The sequence below is a fragment of the Macaca nemestrina genome, chromosome 12 (genome assembly GCF_043159975.1).
Source record: "Macaca nemestrina isolate mMacNem1 chromosome 12, mMacNem.hap1, whole genome shotgun sequence".
NCBI classification, from domain to species: Eukaryota; Metazoa; Chordata; class Mammalia; order Primates; family Cercopithecidae; genus Macaca; species Macaca nemestrina.
In genome coordinates this window covers 17,360,754-17,378,495 of record NC_092136.1, presented here as the reverse complement: position 1 = coordinate 17,378,495, position 17,742 = coordinate 17,360,754, and the positions used below count along the sequence as shown (strand labels likewise).

Here is a 17,742-nt window from a genome sequence, read left to right as displayed (position 1 = left end):
ATTTACTCCAAAAGTGTTTATTGAACACTTAGCATTTGCTGGGTGATATTCCTGGGGCTGAAATACAGCACAAAAGAAAGCAGGCAAAACTCCTTGTTCTCATGGAGTTTGTATTTTAATGTGTGATAAAAGCTGACCCGTACTGAATTCTTCCAATCTGCAGACACTCTTCTAAATGTTTTAATTGTATTAACTTCTTTAATCCTTTCAACAACTTAATGAATGAGGTATAATCGCCAGGAATGTGATGAGGGTTGGGTGAGAGTGGTGATAGTAAGGAGGACTGATTAGTACCATCTGATGCTGAACTAACACAAATGCAAATGTTGATCTTGATTATGAAAAAATAATAGCAATAAAATAGCAGTTGACACCTTGAAAGCATAATATTCTCAGAATTTTTCATGCACCAGCTTAATCTGTGTTGAATAAATAATCCCCTTATAAAACTCCTTGGAGCAATGTGGGAACATGAATGGTTATTCAGGTTTAAAGATAAGCGGAGATACAGACAGGCTAAACTATGTACATAGGCCACACACAAAGACTACTGATTGCTAGTTTAATGCTCTTTCACTACTGCTTTCATACAGTATTTTAAAGTAGAGTGATAGTGGTATGTATGTCTTACACATGTATGCGGGCATGCATGTATGTATATATATTTATGTAGATGAAGACAGGTATATATGGCACAATCTCAGCTCACTGCAACCTCCACCTCCCAGGCTCAAGTAATTCTCATGCCTCTGCCTCCCTAGTAGCTGGGACTACAGGCACATGCCACCAACGTCCTGCTAATTTTTGTAGTTTTAGTAGAGACAGGGTTTCACCATGTTGGCCAGGCTGGTCGTGAACTCCTGACCTCAAGTGATCTGCCTGCCTCAGCCTCCCAAAATGCTGGTATTGCAGGGGTGAGTCACCATGCCTTGCCTCTACTCTTTTCTTTGAGGAAACTGAAGCACTTACATCATGGATTTGTCAGATCAGAGGTGACCGGAAAGCAATTACTCAGGAATCCCACTCTTTGCCTAGACTTCTGTTTATAGAAGATTGACCAACTCAGGAGCCATTTTAGGGTGTGGAATCATAGGTATGCTTGATATGGCAGATGTTTCTTCCTGCTTCATGCTGGGGAGGGAAAAGGGAGAAATTGGGTTGGAGGAAGTAGATCATGTATTTCAGGGGAAAAAGTCATCTGAGTTTCAGCTACAAGTGAGAAGACTGGGTAAATACTATAGGAGGAGCTGCCTAAGGTATGAGAACTTGGCATTAAGAGAAGAGGCTGCTGTATGATACCGTGGAAATTACACTAGATGGAAAGTCAGGAAACAGGGTTCCAGTTGCAGGGCCATCCCCACCTCCATCCAAGTTCTCAGGGCTCGCATTTCCTGATGCATACAATTAAGGAGATTGTTTTGAATCTCTAAGGACCTTCAGCTCAGATATCCTATGATTCTATTTTGTTCAGGAATATAGATTACGTGAAATCTGGGTCAATCTTATTTTTTCCTCATTTTATTCACATATTTCCTTAGAATTATTTTTAGGTGATTTTATAAAAAGAAAATATTGCAAATAGTTCCCATAGATTTATGGACTTGACACAATTATCACAAGAGGGAAAAACATCAAATTAAGAAGATTTAATTGTGTTTTTCACTACTTTTCCTCTCTAAGAGACAACTCCATTTTAATGTTCCTACTACAGGTATTCTGAAAGTTACCAGTAGATGAAGCTCATTGACTGTTCATTCAGCCACTCTGTCAGTACATTTACCCTTCAGTACTGAGTTTTCCTGGAGGACTTTTTAGTTATAAACACAAACAAGATGTAATTGTTATTATAAATTTTACTTATTCTGCTGTGGTTGGAGAGAGAGCAGAGAAAGGATGTGGTGGTAGGTATGGTATTGGGGAAGGGACTCTGAACTCCTCCTCCTTGGAAGGTGAAAGTGTCCACAGTGAAGGCAGAAAAGGAAGGTAGGCTAGAGGTGAGAGGGTACCCCATGGCTGATATCTTTCATAAAAGATTTAAAAATATTAGTTAAAAATATTTGATACAAATAATATGTGTATTATTTAATATATGTAATATGTAATAAATAATAAAATTATATATTAATATGTATAAAACATAATTATTCATAATTAATGATCATCTATGAACTTATCAATTTAAGAACATTCCTAATAACTTGTGTCATATGTGTCTTCTCTATTTTATTTCTTTGCCTTAACCAATATTCTCGTTTGGTTTACGACTTCCTTACTTTATGAAAATAGCTTTAACATATGTGTATATATACCTAACCCATATATTGCTTAATTTTTCTTATTTCTAATTTTATAAAAATGGTGTTATACATTTGTAGTCTTCTGATTTGCTATCTTTACTTAACATAATATTTCAAAAATATTTCAAAAACACAATGTTTCATCCTTGTTGTTGCATGTAATTGTATTTCATCATTTTTACTATTGCACAAGATTTCATTGGGTGAATATGCCATAATTATTTTACTACTCTTTTTTAAATATACCTTGGCTGTTTCCATATTCAGCTGTATGAGGGCTTTAATGAGCATTCTTGTCTGTGTGGAAAAGTTTTCCTGGGGCATATACCCAGGGACTGAATTGCTATGTTGAAAGGTATGCAAATGTTCGACTTTTCCAAAAATATGCCAAATTGCTTTTGAAAGCAGTTGTACCAATATTCACTCCCTACAGCAATGTATAGGAGATTCTGATGAGGTACCTTCTTGTTCAACACATGGCACAGCCAAAACTTCGTAACATTTTTGCCAATCTTGATGGTACCCACTTCACTGTTGTTGCCTTGTTCTTTGTACCTTGTATATTTACTTATATGCATCTATTTTCTACTTTATCTATAGACAAAAGCATGGCATTATTTTACGGTATTCTGACACCTATGTTGAATCCACTCATCTATACCCTGAGAAATGAAGAGGTAAAAAATGCCATGAGAAAGCTCTTTACATGGTAAGAAATTGCAGGTGAATAATGAGTGGTAAAGCAGGAAATAAAAATAACTTTATTTTTGTAAGTGAAACAAACCAAGCCTTACTTTTTTCTATCATGTATAATTGTATTCCATCTTAAGCATTAGTTCATCTTCACTGACTTTGTTTTTTGGTACGGAGTCTCAAAAAAAAAATCACGCAGGCTGGAGTGCAGTGGCACGATCTCAGCTCACTGCAGCCTCCACCTCCTGGGTTCAAGTGATTCTTGTGCTACAGCCTCCTGTGTAGCTGAGATTACAGGCACCTGTCACCATGTCCAGCTCAGTTTTGTATTTTTAGTAGAGATGGAGTTTTTCCATGTTGGCCAGGCTGGTCTTGAACTCCTGGCTTCAAGTGCCCACCTCGGCCTTTCAAAGTGCTGGGATTACAGGCATGAGCCACCATGCCCAGCCTTCATTGACTTTTATTGTTTATTTAGTATTTTCACTTGAATTGTGTAATTTGATTATAAAACTACTATATGAAATATACATGGTATGAATGATTATTATTCCTATTTTAGAAATGAGGAAACTCTGTTTACTGATGTGGTTAGTCAATTAATCAAGATTATCTAGTTTTGAATTGCCTAAACCAAAGTTTCAAATGAGTTATTTTTGATCCATCATCCAGATGTTTAAGTAGCAATCCATGTTGACATCATTTGAGTCTGTGTGATAATTAATTGAGTTGTAGAAACACGAGACAAAATGTTACTTAACACTTAGCCATATATAGCAGGCTCTTCCGTATCCAGGCCTGGCTTCTATTTCTTTTCGTTACTCTGTGTGACATCAGCAATCTCGCTGATACACTATAGCAGAGAGGTTAGGAGTTTGGCTCTGGAGACAGAATAATCTGAGTTTGAATCTTATTTTCTTTAGTTAATTTTTAAAAAGTTCCAGGGTACATGTGCAGGATGTGCAGGTTTGTTACATAGGTAAACGTGTGCCATGGTGGTTTGCTGCACCTATCAACCCATCACCTAGGTATTAAGCCCAGTATGCATTAGCTCTTTTCTCTAATGCTCTCCCTCCCCACCCTCCCCCAACAGGCCCCAGTGAGTGTTGTTCCCCTCCCTGTGTCCACGTGTTCTCATTGTTCAGCTCCCACTTATAAGTGAGAACATGCGGTGTTTGGTTTTCTGTTCCTGAGTTAGTTTGCTGAAGATAATGGCTTCCAGCTCCATCCACGTTCCTGCAAAGGACATGATCTCGTTCCTTTTTATGGCTGCATAGTATTGAATCTTATTTTCTATGCTTGCTAGTGGTATGACCTTGAGTAAAGTGATGAGATTTCTAGAAACCTCTGATGCCTGTCTATAAAATAAAAGTAAAGATATTTTAGATTCCACGTATAAGTGAGGTCATGCAGTATTTGTCTATCTGTGTCTGACTTATTTCACTTAGCATAATGTCTTCCAGGTCCATATATCTCGCCGCAAATGACAGAATTTCTTTCTTTTTCAAGGCATGACCTATATACCTCAATAAAGCTGGGGAAATAAAAAGTAATGATAATACACGTCTCAAAGTGTTATTGTGACAATTAGATTAGATAATCTCTCTAAAGTTCTTAATGCAGTTTCTGGCACGTGGTGAACTCCTAACATGCTTATTTGAAATCACCATGTCCACCTCAACCCTTTCCTAACCTTCTATAAAGAAATTGCTTTCTTTTGTTTTTCTATCTCTTTTAGGCTTGAAATACATGCTGCCTTTAGAGTAATTTTTGTTGTTGTTGAGTAATACAACATGGCATTTCTTTTTATTTTACCTAAGCCTTCTCATTTCAAATTCTGGAATCTAAAATGTAGGTCCACTTGCATTCCATCTTTTCCCTGGTTTTACAAACTCCACCATATCCCTTCCAAAGCTTCACCTTTTAAGATTGTAGGCTCCCATAATTTATATTAAACTTACCCTCTGTTGGACAAATGGTCTGTAATTCCTCATGTTACAACATATTCACTTTTTACACTAAGAAAAAACAACCTGGAAATTTATATGAAAAGAAATTTCTCTGTTATAGGAAGAAATATTCAAAATTAATCTGCGAGACGCCATCATCCTAAGTGAACTAGCGCAGGAACAGAAAACCAAAACCACACTTTCTCACTTATAAATGGGAGCTAAACACTGAATACACATGGCCACAACGGAGGGAACAACAGACACCAAGAACTACTAGAGGGTAGAGGGCGGAAGGAGGGTGAGGATTGAAAAGCCAACTATTAGGTACTATGCCAGGCTTATTACCTGGGTGATGAAATAATCTGTACACCAAACCCCGACAATACCTATTTAACAAACCTGCACATGTACCCCTGAATCTAAACTAAAAGTTAAAAAAGTCGCAAAAAGCACAAAATTCATCTCCAAGAAATTAGTTTCCACAACATTTGGGAGATTATCAGGAAATATTTCTTGTTTCATCCCCATAACTCTGTGTCTAATAAAAAATGATAATTGCACAATTTTTGGCAAAAGAAATGTTGCCTTCTTTCACTTTGTCACATTTAGGGAAGCTAATTAATAATAGTTAGCTATCACTGAGACCTTGAATTCTGCACCCATTCATTTCTGCTATTAGATGATAAAAGTATTATTTAATTAACTAAGAAATATGAAGTCACCATGAGGATCGCTAAAAAATAGCGTGTCTTTTGGCCAGCTTGCTACTATTTTATCTCAAAAGACTTTTTAGAAAAGCACACTTATTTTAGTTATAACTTAAAGTACCCTGATTTTCGGTACAGTTAAAATATCAAATAGCAAAAAGACTAATACTAGTGCACCCCTATTTTTATTGTCCAAATTATGATGAACGACATCCCCGTTAACTTATAAATATTGCTTACTTTTGAAAAGTTTCAACTTGCTAGATTAAACACATGGGTAAATATTCTGAGTAGTTTTCTAGTAATTAAAAATTATTACTAATCTTGTTTACCAAGATAGTTGTATCTTCATTTTAGAGACCATGTAAAATGTCTTTCCTTCATAATCCATATGTTTTAGCAAATTTAGAAAATAGGAAAATAAAGATGGTCAACATACATCTTCCAACACACTTGTAGAAATCGACTTTTTAGCCCATTACCTAGAGATAATCACTATCAGCATTTCGGTAGATATTCTTCTAGTCCTCATCACCTTTTCTTCTCTTTTCCTCCCCTTCTTTCTCCTCCTCCTCCCTTTTCTTCTCTATTTCCCCCTCCCTCTCTTTATATACGCTATATCATATGATAGGTATGTGACACAAATATATGTGATATGTAATATATGGGATAATATTTTATTTCCATACTGATTTGTTTAATCTGATTTTCATATTTCAATATATGCCTGATATATATCTGCATCATGTAAATTTTTTCGGTGACTCAGTATGGATGACTGTTTAGTATTTATTATATAACCTTACTAAATGTATTTAACTGAACCCCTATGAATGAATTTAGATTGGTTCTAGTTTTGGCTATTATAAAGAGTACTGCAGCAAATACTCTTTCAGCCAAATATTTTTACACATCTAAGACTGCATCTTTAGGGGGAAAAAAACAAACCTAGGAGAGTCGAGTAGAGTCGAGTCAGAGTTAGGAACAAAAGTAGAAAAGAACATTCCCGTTCTAGAGGAATAAGCTCATTCATAAGTTAGAGGCATGAGAAGACACAGTAGGGTGGTCATCATTTAAGGGGTATTTCAGAATCAAGAGTAGAATCTTGGCATGTAAATGGATGACTTCACAATGTGATGACTTCACAACGCATTGTAACTACTGTTACAATGCAACAGTAGTGTATGAGCCAGGTACAGTCAGGAGAGGAGTGAAGGGTTTTCAACACTGAGTGGATCAAGGAGTATTACATGCAAGAGGCTATATTTCACTGAATGTTGAAGTATGAGTAAAAGGAGTCGGATGAATCAACTAAAAATGTGAGGAATGAAAAGGGAAATTTACAGTCACAGAATCAGTACGTGCTTTCAGGACACAGTGTATTTGGCCTCAATCCTGTAAGAAAATGTGAAGCCACCTGAAGATTTTAACGTAAAATTAGTTCCTACTTTACATGACTATGAAAATAAATTTCAGATGAAAAAAATCCTAAACTCAAACATTTCTTTTTAAAAATTAATAGAAGATATTGTTTGAGCATATATTTATGATCTAGGCCAGAGAAATCTTTCTGAAATGAGAGAGAAAATTCAGATCAATAAATGTGGCAGTGTAATAAATAAATTGCTTTTGAATGATAAGAAGACACCATAAACAGAGTCAGAAGACCAGACACTGCCTGGGAGAAGGTATTGGCAACATGTGTAATAGCCAAAGAATCAGAATATAAAAAGCACTGCTACAGTATAAGAAGAAAAAGCTAAACAACTAATATATAAATAGGTAAAATGTGTAAACAAAAAATTTACTGTTTATACAAACATTTAAAATACTTTGGTGGCCATCAGGGAAATGCCAATTATAGTAACAATAAGAATCCATTTTCACATATTTCACATATTGGCAAAGACTAAAGCACTTGACAATATCAAGTGTGGCCAGAGATGGGAAGTGGCGGCTCTGTCGTACACTGCTGGTGGCACAGTCAGCATGGACAGCTCTTTGGTGGTGTTTGTTAAAGTAAGTACTAACCATTTGATTCGCTCACAGTTATCTATTTAGAGAACAACTAATTTAGATATTCTTAATACCCAAGAATTTCATTACATGGAAACATGTACAAGGATTTTCACCACAGAATTGTTTGTAATAAAACATAGAAGTAATCAACCAGGGGATTGCTTTGGCAACCATGGTGTATGGTGGATTACTGTATGGCAGTTACAAGAAATGAATTGTATTTTTATTTGTTAATACAGATCAATCTGAAAAACAATGTTGAGTGCAAAGTAAGTTGAAAATGATGCATCTAGTATGATAACATTGATAGAAAATAAACCACTAAACGTCAATAATATTTTCTCTGTGTGTGCGTGTGTTAGTACGTATTTGTGTGTGTGAAGGCAGAGAATAGTATTTTTTTGGTCATGAGAAGTAGGAGAGCAGAGGAGTCTTTTACTTCTACTTTTTATATCTTAATTTAACAAGCACAATATATCAGCACATGACTTTGTGTAATTAAAAATGGAAAGAAACCCCATAAAACAGATATGTTAGACTTTAAAATAGTAGCTTATTGATTATAAGAAAATGGCACTTGTTTTTTTCTCTCCTTTGTATTTTTATGTGTTTTTTAAACCTAAACATCAGACAATTTAGATTTTTCTTTAGATGAAGTCAAATTAAGATATTGTGCTGGTGCCCCTCTCCTGATCCCATGAATTCCCTGTGCCTTTACTTACACCGACAATTATTCTCACTTATCTTCCTATTCAAGGCCAGTCTTTTCACTGATCCCCACGGCCCCCTCCCATCACATTACCTCCAAGACCTCTTCACTTCTCAATTATTGCTGTTTTGTCATAACTTCAACTTAATCTACACCCTTGGTTAAGCCTCTGCCAACCTAAAAGGTGGAAACTACACTCTAGGGTTAAATTATTTATTTGTTCAGCTTACAAGTCATCATAGGCAAATAAACTTATCTGATGCTTCGTTTCCTCAACTATAAATGGACATTTTATTCCTTAGGTCATGCCCTTGTAAGAGGAAAGTGTGTATGAAGATGAGTGTTGGGCAGGTGATAGGAGCCTGATAAATAAGTTTCCTTCCTTGCTCTGAGAAAAGGGTCACAGAAGAATAAAGGTTAGAAATAATGTAATCCTCTGAATTTTAAGTAGTGTGGAAAATATACTGGTTAAGTAAAAAGAGAAGACCGGTGTTTGAGATTTTTTATTTTGCAGCTGATTGTTATGTGGCCACTGGCAAGCAACTTTAAAAAATCATTTTTTTTTCACTTCTCTTGAACCCCTCTCCCTCAAGTGGAATTTTGTTTGAATGAACAACATCAAAATGAATGCATAGTCATATAAAAACATTTGCTACTTTTTTCTTTTGTGATTTATCAGAGGAAAGTAGCACTGTATAAGTTATGGGCTGTTCCTTCACGTACAAAGTGGTGCAGGTGGAGAAAAAGAGAGTTAATTTCAAAGAAGTTCCCTGATATGTGTGAATCAAAACATTTTGGAGTTATGAATTACTGACAAGTCACTAGCTGGTTCTTTGCAGACACAACATTTTCAGCCTGATCTGTCTTTGAAAACTAGTTCACCTGCAAATTAGTTCAAAAAGTGATATATGCAATAACATTTATTAAAAAAACGAAGGCCAAAGAGTTTCAAGAAGACAATTTCAATGTAAATATAAGACATTTAAGACAACTAACTTGTTTGTTTATATTAAGTGGAAGCAGAATAGAATTTGGCAAAGCATGAGGGGTTTGGGTTGGACAGGCTTAGACCAGGATTCTCTCTAACCCAAATTTTAGCTACTTAACCTTGAACACTATAATTAACCTTTCTGTCTCTTGGTTTCTTAATTTATGAAATGGGAATATCAAGGTTATCATGTTCATTGAGCGGCAGTGAGAATTATTAACAAATAACAGAAAGAATATAAAGTACTTTGCACATAATAAACACTCAAGTAAATTAAAAATAGCCATCATAATTATAAATACAATATCATTGTTTTGTTGGTACTGACAGTTTACTGTGAGTAGGGTCACAATTATGTTCAAATAATGAAATAGTTTAGACAGAGGTAAATTCCGTGCTTTGAGGCTTAAACAGGTAAGCACAGAAATAACTTAAGGTCACAAATCACTGCCTTCATGGTGTAGGTCAAAGGACACAAAATTTCAGTTAGATGGGAGGAATAAGTTCAAGACATCTATTGTACAGCATGGTGACTATAGTAGATAACGATACCCTGTATTCTTAAAAAATGCTAAGAGGGTAGATTTTAAGTGTTTTCACCACAAAAAGGATAACTATGTGAGGTAATGCATATGTTAATTCGCTTGATTTAACCATTCTGATGCAGGCAAACCCCAAAATTGGGGCTTTGACCAGCTGTGCGTCATGGCTGGGGTTGTGACTGGTGCTTGGAACACAAGCCCTGCTGATCGACCTCATTTTCCCCTCAGAGATTATGCACTCTTCCTTAATTTTAAAGAGTTGCAGGAGGGTGGAAGGCCTTGAGCTTGCAGTTCAACTAACTCTGAATTGTTACCATAAGAACAACAGGTGTGGTTTATTACTGCACATACTTTTCCTTGTCATGCTACTTATCTGTGTGATTGTGAAACAACAGCTTTAAATCTTCTCAGGGTTCACAAGTGTAGGTGGTGTTCTTCTCTCACACCTGCAGGGACTCATGAGAAAATAACGTTTAATCCTACACAGGTGTACCCAACTAGTGACTCCCTGAAGTTTCACAGCAGCACGGGGGTATTTAACAACACCTGATAGGGGCTTTTTATTTTGGTCGTAATAGATCCTTGGGGAAGCCTCCCTTCTTTCCAGGTTTTCAGTAAGACTAAGTCCCGGATTCAAGAGGGGACTTATTCTTTTCCTTTGTGGGAAAGGGAAATGCTTTATTTCCATATTCTTGAAAGGCCTTTCGAAACTGACCTAAGTTGATCATATGAATGAGCGTTCTAGGTGTCTCCTCATCAAACAGGAAATCTGAAGTTAGAAAGGGCCTTCCATAGGTTATTTCAAATGGACTAAGTTTTAGGGTTCCTCTTGGAGCCCTCCTTATGCACAAGAGGGCTATGGATTGGAGAAAAACTCAGGCCTCCCAGGTGTCCCAACAGAGTTTTGCTAATGTCCTTTTAAAAGCATGGTTGGCTCTTTCTACCTTACCAGAGGATTGAAGCCTCCAGGAGGAACGACGACGACAGGTAATGCCCAATGCCCAAGATGGAGGAAACCTGCGGGGTCACCTTCCCTATGAAGGAGGGTCCATTAGCACTTTGCAAGCTTTTTGGTAATTCAAACCTTGGGATGAAATTCTTTAAGTAAGAATTTGGACCCTTCCAATACTTTTTCTGTCCTTGCGGGAAAAGTTTTATCCACCTGGTGAAAATGGCTGTAAGTACTAGCGAATATTGTAGTACTCAGTAAGGCAGTCTGAGTGAAGTCTATTTGCCAGTCTTCCCCAGGGTTCCTTGATGTTATAAAGGTTTGAGTAGGTGGCTTCCTGGGTTATTATGGGCACAGAGTTCACAGGTCCTGGTGACCCCTTTTTCAGTCTGGAATAGTCCCTTCTCCAAGAATATTTGGGAAACCAATTTGAAGAGAGAATTCCATCCCAAATGTGAGGAGTTAGGGAAATGCTTAATTATTTTCCATTGCTCAGCCTTGGGGAGAAAGTTTACTGCTTTCTAGCAACTACCATGAGGGACTCTTTTTGTAAGCCTTTCTTTCTGTTCGTTTCATTTCCTCAGGTGCATAGTATGATTCTGCTGACATGGGTGGAGTATAGGCATTAGTGCAGTGGCCAGTGGCACTGATCTTCTTGTAGCAGTGGCCTTGCCTGCTCTGTCTGCCAGAGCATTTCCTCTAATAATAGACATGTCTCCCTTTTTGTGTCCCCTGCAATGAATAGCTGCTATTTCTTTTGGGAGCTGGACAGTATCTAAAAGTTCTAAGAGCTCTGTGATGTTTCATGGGGAACCCCTTAGATGTTAGTAGTCCTCTTTCTTTCTACAAGGCAGCATGAGCATGGAGCATCAGGAACCCATATTTAGAGTGAGTAAATAATATTGACTCTTTTCCCAGTTGGAGGGTCCTTATTAGAGCAATTAATTCCACTTTTTGAGCAGAAGTCTGGGGCGGTAAAGCTTTGGCCTTAATAACTTCTTCTTGGTTAACTATAGCATTACCTGCCTTCTTTCCTACTCCTTTATGAATAAAGCTACTCCTGTCTGTAGACCACAAAACATCAAAGCTCTCAGGGGCTCATCTTTAAGGTCAGACCTGCTAGAGTAGGTCTGTTTCATGGTTTTCACATACGAGTGGATGAATTGGGGATCTGTTTCTTGGGATGTGGAGTCTGGGAACAGGGTAGCAGGGTTTAAAACTTAACATACCTTAAAGGTAACATCTGGGGATGTCAAGCAGAAGGGCCTGATATTTAAGTAACTGGCCTCCTATTAGCCATTGATGTCCTTTTGCCTCTAGAACCTTCCGTACTTGATGGGGAGGTCATAACATCTAAATGGTGCTCCAAGGTAAATTTACTGACTGTTTCTACCAATAGAGTGATGGTGGCCATAGCTTGCAAGAATCCTGGCCATCCAGCTACCACCTGTTCCAGCTGTTTAGAGAAGCCACTCGTCTAGGATTATTCCCGAGCCTTGGAGTTAGAACACCCAAAGTTGTCCCTTGTTTTTCAGCCATATAGAAGGTGAAAGGTTTTTCTAAGTTTGAGAGTCCCAAAGCAGGGGCTGTTCCCATCTTTTCTTTTAAGGTTAGAAATGCCTGTTGGCAGGTTCCATCCCAGTTCAAAGGCTCATGATCATTCCCTTTTAGACCTTCATAGAGTGGTTTTGCTATAAGCCCCAACTCAGGAATCCAAATCCAGCATAATCCAATTATTCCCACAAAGGTTCTTAACTATTTCTTACTCTGAAGGGGCTGAAGTGCCAGGATGGTCTCTTTTTGTTTCTGGGCTAGGGTCCTTGTCCCAGGAGGGAACATGTATCCCAAGTGTTTAACATGTTGAACAGAAATCTAGGCCTTGTGCTTGGGGTGGGCGATACACAATACCCTTGTTTTCTCCCAAAATGAAGGACCTGAATTGTACTTTTATCAGAATATTCCCTAGTAGGGCTGGAAATTAATAGGTCATCTATATATTGTAAAATGGATCCATTCTTTAACTATAAGTCCCTTAATTATTTTGTCAATGCATTCCCAAAGAGATGAGACTGTCCCTAAGACAGACAGTCCAGGTAAACTGAGATATAGCATGAAGGTTGGGATAGTCCATTCAAAAGCAAAAATATACTGGGAGATCTGGGTGTAAAGGTATGTAAAAGAAAGCACATTTAAATCTAATACTGTGAACCAATTAGCATCTTCAGAGACTTGGGTCAATATTGTGTAAGGGTTAGGAACTATTGGGTAGACAGGGACTACTACCTCATTAACTGTCCTCGGGTCTTAAATCTGTATTCCCCATTTTCTTTCTTTACAGACAGGATGGGGTTGTTACATGGGGACTGCCAGGGTTGTAGTAGTCCATACTTTAGAAATTTTGCTATCAGGGGTTGTATGACCGATTGTGCTTCAGGTCTCATGGATATTGTTTCTTCCATGGGTAACCAATATTGGGCTTCAAGGTAACCTGGACTGAGGGTACATTAACAGCTCTACCAGCAACTTCTATTTCCCAGAGGGGTCTACTTGAGAAGTAACATGCAGTGGAAGCGAGGTCTTTTATTTATCTGTCTGTATTAAGTTATGCACTTAGAGCCCTTCGTGGCCTATTGCCTTATCATAAGGCTCCTCAAATTGAACTGTGGCCTGTAATTGGGAATGTAAGTCTCTTCCCAGTAAAGACATAGGGCACTCAGGTTTAAAACCTATGGTCCCGCACATTGTAACCAAGGCAGTGGGTGAATCTCCTAATTCTTGGACATTAATCTCTGTTATGGTATAAGAGCAGGAAGACACTGGCCCTGAGAAATGGGTCAGAACTCTTACCCAATAAGAACTGTCTTCTTACCTACCAAATCAGGAGTTAGCCAAGGCTCCTCTGTGGAGATGGCAAGATGTCCAGTGGAAACCATGGGCCCATTCAATCCTCTGTTCTCTCAGCCTTTATGAGGGTGGGTGGCCGTGGCTTTTTCCAGAGCCTGAGGAAGTCCCTTTCCCAATGGCCCTCTTGCTTACAGAAAACACACTGGCCCAGGGGACAGCAAGTCAGGGACTCTCACCTGGACATTCCAGAGGCCGATTTCGTGACACTTTCTCAGAATGGGTAATCCTGAGGTGGCACGGAGTTTAAGGCAGCCACTAACAATTGTGCTTTTTGGCTATTTCTTTGGATTTTCTTCACCTCCTCTGCCTTGCCCCTATTGTTGTCTACTCCAAAGGCCGTGTTTAAGAGTTGGCTCTTGGGTGTTTGAGGTCCCATTTCTGCCTTTTGTAGTTTCCTCCTAAGTCAAGGGCAGATCCAGTAATAAAATGCACACCTACGAGAGCTTGCCCTTCCCAGGAGTCTGGTCTGCATTAGTATATTTCCTGAGTGCCTCAGCCATACTGTCCTGAAACAGAGCAGAATGTTCTTTCCCCGAGTTACTTCTGTAACCTCGTCATAACTGGCTTAACCATACACTTTTCCATACCTTCTCTTAAATAAGTTACCATGTGATTTCTGCATTTGAAATCTTGGGAACCCCTCTGGCAATCCCACTGAGGTCCAGGTCTGGAACTGCATCTCCCTCCACGTGATAGATGGCATGGCTTTTGTTTCAAGCAGTTACTCCATCTGCGTATTCATGGGCAGTACCCAGAATCCTTTGTTTCTATCTTATGGTACAGCAGGTGGACAATAATATTTGCAAGTCTTGTCAAGTTAAGTCAAAGTATATGGTCAATTTAACAAACTCCTCTGTAAACTTCCCTGGATCCTCCAAAAATGGGCCAACTTTCTCCTTGCATAAAATCCAATCAGACACAAAAGGAGGCACATGTACTCTGATTGTTCCCCTATATCTGTCAGCTACCTCTTGCAATGGACACAGGTTCAATTTTAGGGGCTGATATGGGGCCTCACTCCTGGTGGTACTGGTTGGGCTTATTTCCTCAAGCAGCAGGGGGTATAGGTTGGGCCTAACTGGCTAAGCGGGAGGGATGTCTGATGACCTTAGGTGAAATCCTGTACTGGAGAACTAGTGGACTCCCCTCAGAATCAGGGAACTGAGGAGGCTCCAGGGGGCATGTGGGCCTCCTAGGAAGAGCATCTAGGAGGGTATCATCTAGGAAGTGCAGTTTCTTGGTATCCGGAAGTAACATGAGCCAGACACATCCTGCAGCTCTCCCTTAAGTGAGGGTTCTGTTTAAGGGCTGTAAACACCTGTACATAAGGGGCCTCTGTCCATTTTCCTTCCTTTTCACAGAATAAGTCCAACTGTAAAATAGTATTATAATGTAAAGAACCCTTTTTAGGCCAAATTTCTTGGTTTTCCAATTTGTATTGGACCCAAATGGTATTGCAGCAGGAAATGAATTTCTTTCTCTTGAAGCTGTCAATATGAATTTGCTCCAATTGCCTAAAAGGCACCCTAGTGGTGAGTTTTTCGGGATGCTCACCATCGTCCCTGTGTCTAATGAGGATCTCTACAGAAGTTTCTCTAAGTCTAGTGAGAGCCCAGTTATTTTCCCTTTTAAATTCTCACCTTTTTTTCTCAAGAAAGGTCAGTGGGGAAGTTGTCACCAGTTCCTGCAAAGAGGGTGTAAGTACAGTTAGCAGGGTGTGATGAAAGTGAATTATGAGATATGAGTGAGCAGTAGAGTGATGACTGCATCCACTGGCAAATGGAATACAAGAAAAGAGGTGTTGTAATAAGCAAAGTATAGAAGGAGAGGTGAAAATAGGGTGACAGCAAAAAAGAATGAGTTCATCTCCTTTGCATGAATGAAGCTGGAAACCATCATTCTCAGCGAACTAACACAGGAATGGACAACCAAACACCTCATGTTCTTACTCATAAGTGGGAGCTGAACAATAAGAACACATAGACACAGGTAGGGGAACATAACAAACCAGGGCCTGTTGGGGGTTGGGGGGAAAGGGGAGGGAGAACATTAGGAAAAATACCTAATGCATGTGGGGCTTTAAACCTAGATGATGGATTGATGGATGCAGCAAACCACCGTGGCACATGTATACCTATGTAACAAACCTGCACGTTCTGCACATGTATCCCAGAACTTAAAGTAAAAAATACAAAATACAAAATGATAGTTGAGAAAATATGGGATAGAAACCAGTAATTTGTGCCAATAAAATTCTTCGTTTTTTTAACCCCCACCCCCAAAAAATAGGGTGACAGGATTCTCATAGTCTGAATTCCACAAAAAGGGAAGAAAGCATTTTGGTTGAGGAAAAAGAGGGACTAGAGGAGGCCGCTGAAAACGGTGATATGACAAAGACCAAGACTGCCCGTAGGGTGGGACTCTAACCTACAATCCAAGAGGGAATGTAAAAAAATCCAGAGTGCAATGAGGGACCTCTCAAAATAACCAAAGAAACAAAAAGGCCTGAATAGAAACAATCGTCTGAATAGGAGGGTGAACAAAGGGGACACTCTCCCATCCATGAAGGCCAAATGGTGCCACTTGGTCTTAATTTGGGGTTCAGGTAAATGTCTCCCTCAGATCCCTTCAGCTCGTTAGTCCCTTCACATTATTGGTCCCTTTGTAGTCACCAGGAAAGATGATGCAGATGAACCCCCCAACTGTGGCTCAGCCTGGGAAGTTTCTTGGCTTTGTGCCAGAAAGAATTCAGAACAAACAAAGTAAATTTATTAGAGCAACAAAGGGCAAGAAAATGGCTTTTCCATAGACAGAGCAAGGTTTTCCATAGGCAGAGTAGTGCTCGTTGCTTGCTGGCTAGGTATATTTATAGCTACTCCTTAATTATGGTAAGTAGTGGGTGGTTATTCACGAATTTTCTGGAAAAGAGGTGGAGAGTTTCCAGAACCTAGGGTTCCTCCTATTTTAAACCATATAAAGTAACTTCTGGGCATTGCCATGGCATTTATAAACTGTCAGGGCACTGTTGGGAGTGTCTTTTAGCATGCCAATGCTTTATAGTTAGAGTATAATGAGCAACGAGAGTGACCAGAAGTCGCTTTCATTGCCATCTTGGTTTTAGCTGATTTCAGTCAGTTTCTTTACTGCATCCTGCTTTGACCAGCAGGGTTGTGACTGGTGCTCGGAAAGCAAGTCCTGCTGATCCACCTCAATTCCAGAAAGTACACATATTTTAAAACATCATGTTGTACATGATAAATATATGCAATTTTATCTGTCAGATAAAATGCTAAAAAAAGAAATTCACTGCTTCCAATACATATAAAACATAAAGTGAGTGCTTAGGTCAGGACTTTATTCACAGAAAGTGCTTAATAAAAATTAGTTATAATCATTATCACAATTGGCATTATTCTTGTTTTTATATTATCTTATTTCTCATTCTGTTTTTCTTGGGAACTACAACTACATTTTAAAAAATTGTACTTTAAGTTCTGGGATACATGTGCAGAACGTGCAGGTCTGTTACATAGGTATACATGTGCCATGGTGGTTTGCTGCACTCATCAACCCGTCATCTACATTAGGTATTTCTCCTAATGCTGTCCCTCCCCTAGCTCCCCACCCCCCAACAGGCCCCAGTGTGTGATGTTCCTCTCCCTGTCTCCATGTGTTCTCATCGTTCAGCTCCCACTTATGAGTGAGAACATGCGGTGTTTGGTTTTCTGTTCCTGTGTTAGTTTGCTGAGAATGATGGTTTCCAGCTTCACCCATGTCCCTGCAAAGGACATGAACTCATCCTTTTTTTATGGCTGCATAGTATTCCACGGTGTATATATGCCACATTTTCTTTATCCAGCCTATCACTGATGGGCATTTGGGTTGGTTCCAAGTCTTTGCTGTTGTGAATACTGCCACAATAAACATACGTGTGCATGTGTCTTTATAGTAGCATGATTTATAATCCTTTGGTTATATACCCAGT

At 38.8% G+C, this 17,742-nt stretch overlaps 2 long non-coding RNA genes across 7 annotated transcripts in view; one reads left to right on the top strand and one right to left on the bottom strand.

The window, feature by feature from the left end:
- Nucleotides 1-6,811, bottom strand: part of LOC139357451 (uncharacterized) — a 50,117-nt gene extending 43,306 nt beyond the window's left edge. For 2 of the 4 annotated variants that reach the window (XR_011610579.1, XR_011610580.1), the window contains exons 1-2: nt 6,595-6,811; nt 970-1,131 (exon numbers count right to left, since the gene is read on the bottom strand). This is a non-coding gene — a long non-coding RNA (uncharacterized lncRNA). The remainder of the gene's footprint in view (nt 1-969; nt 1,132-6,594) is intronic. The other 2 variants (XR_011610581.1, XR_011610582.1) reach the window with 2 other exon arrangements.
- Nucleotides 6,812-6,835: 24 nt separating this feature from the next.
- LOC139357450 (uncharacterized) overlaps nt 6,836-17,742 on the top strand; it is a 30,460-nt gene continuing 19,553 nt past the window's right edge. For all 3 annotated transcript variants that reach the window (XR_011610578.1, XR_011610577.1, XR_011610576.1), the window contains exon 1: nt 6,836-7,665. This is a non-coding gene — a long non-coding RNA (uncharacterized lncRNA). The remainder of the gene's footprint in view (nt 7,666-17,742) is intronic.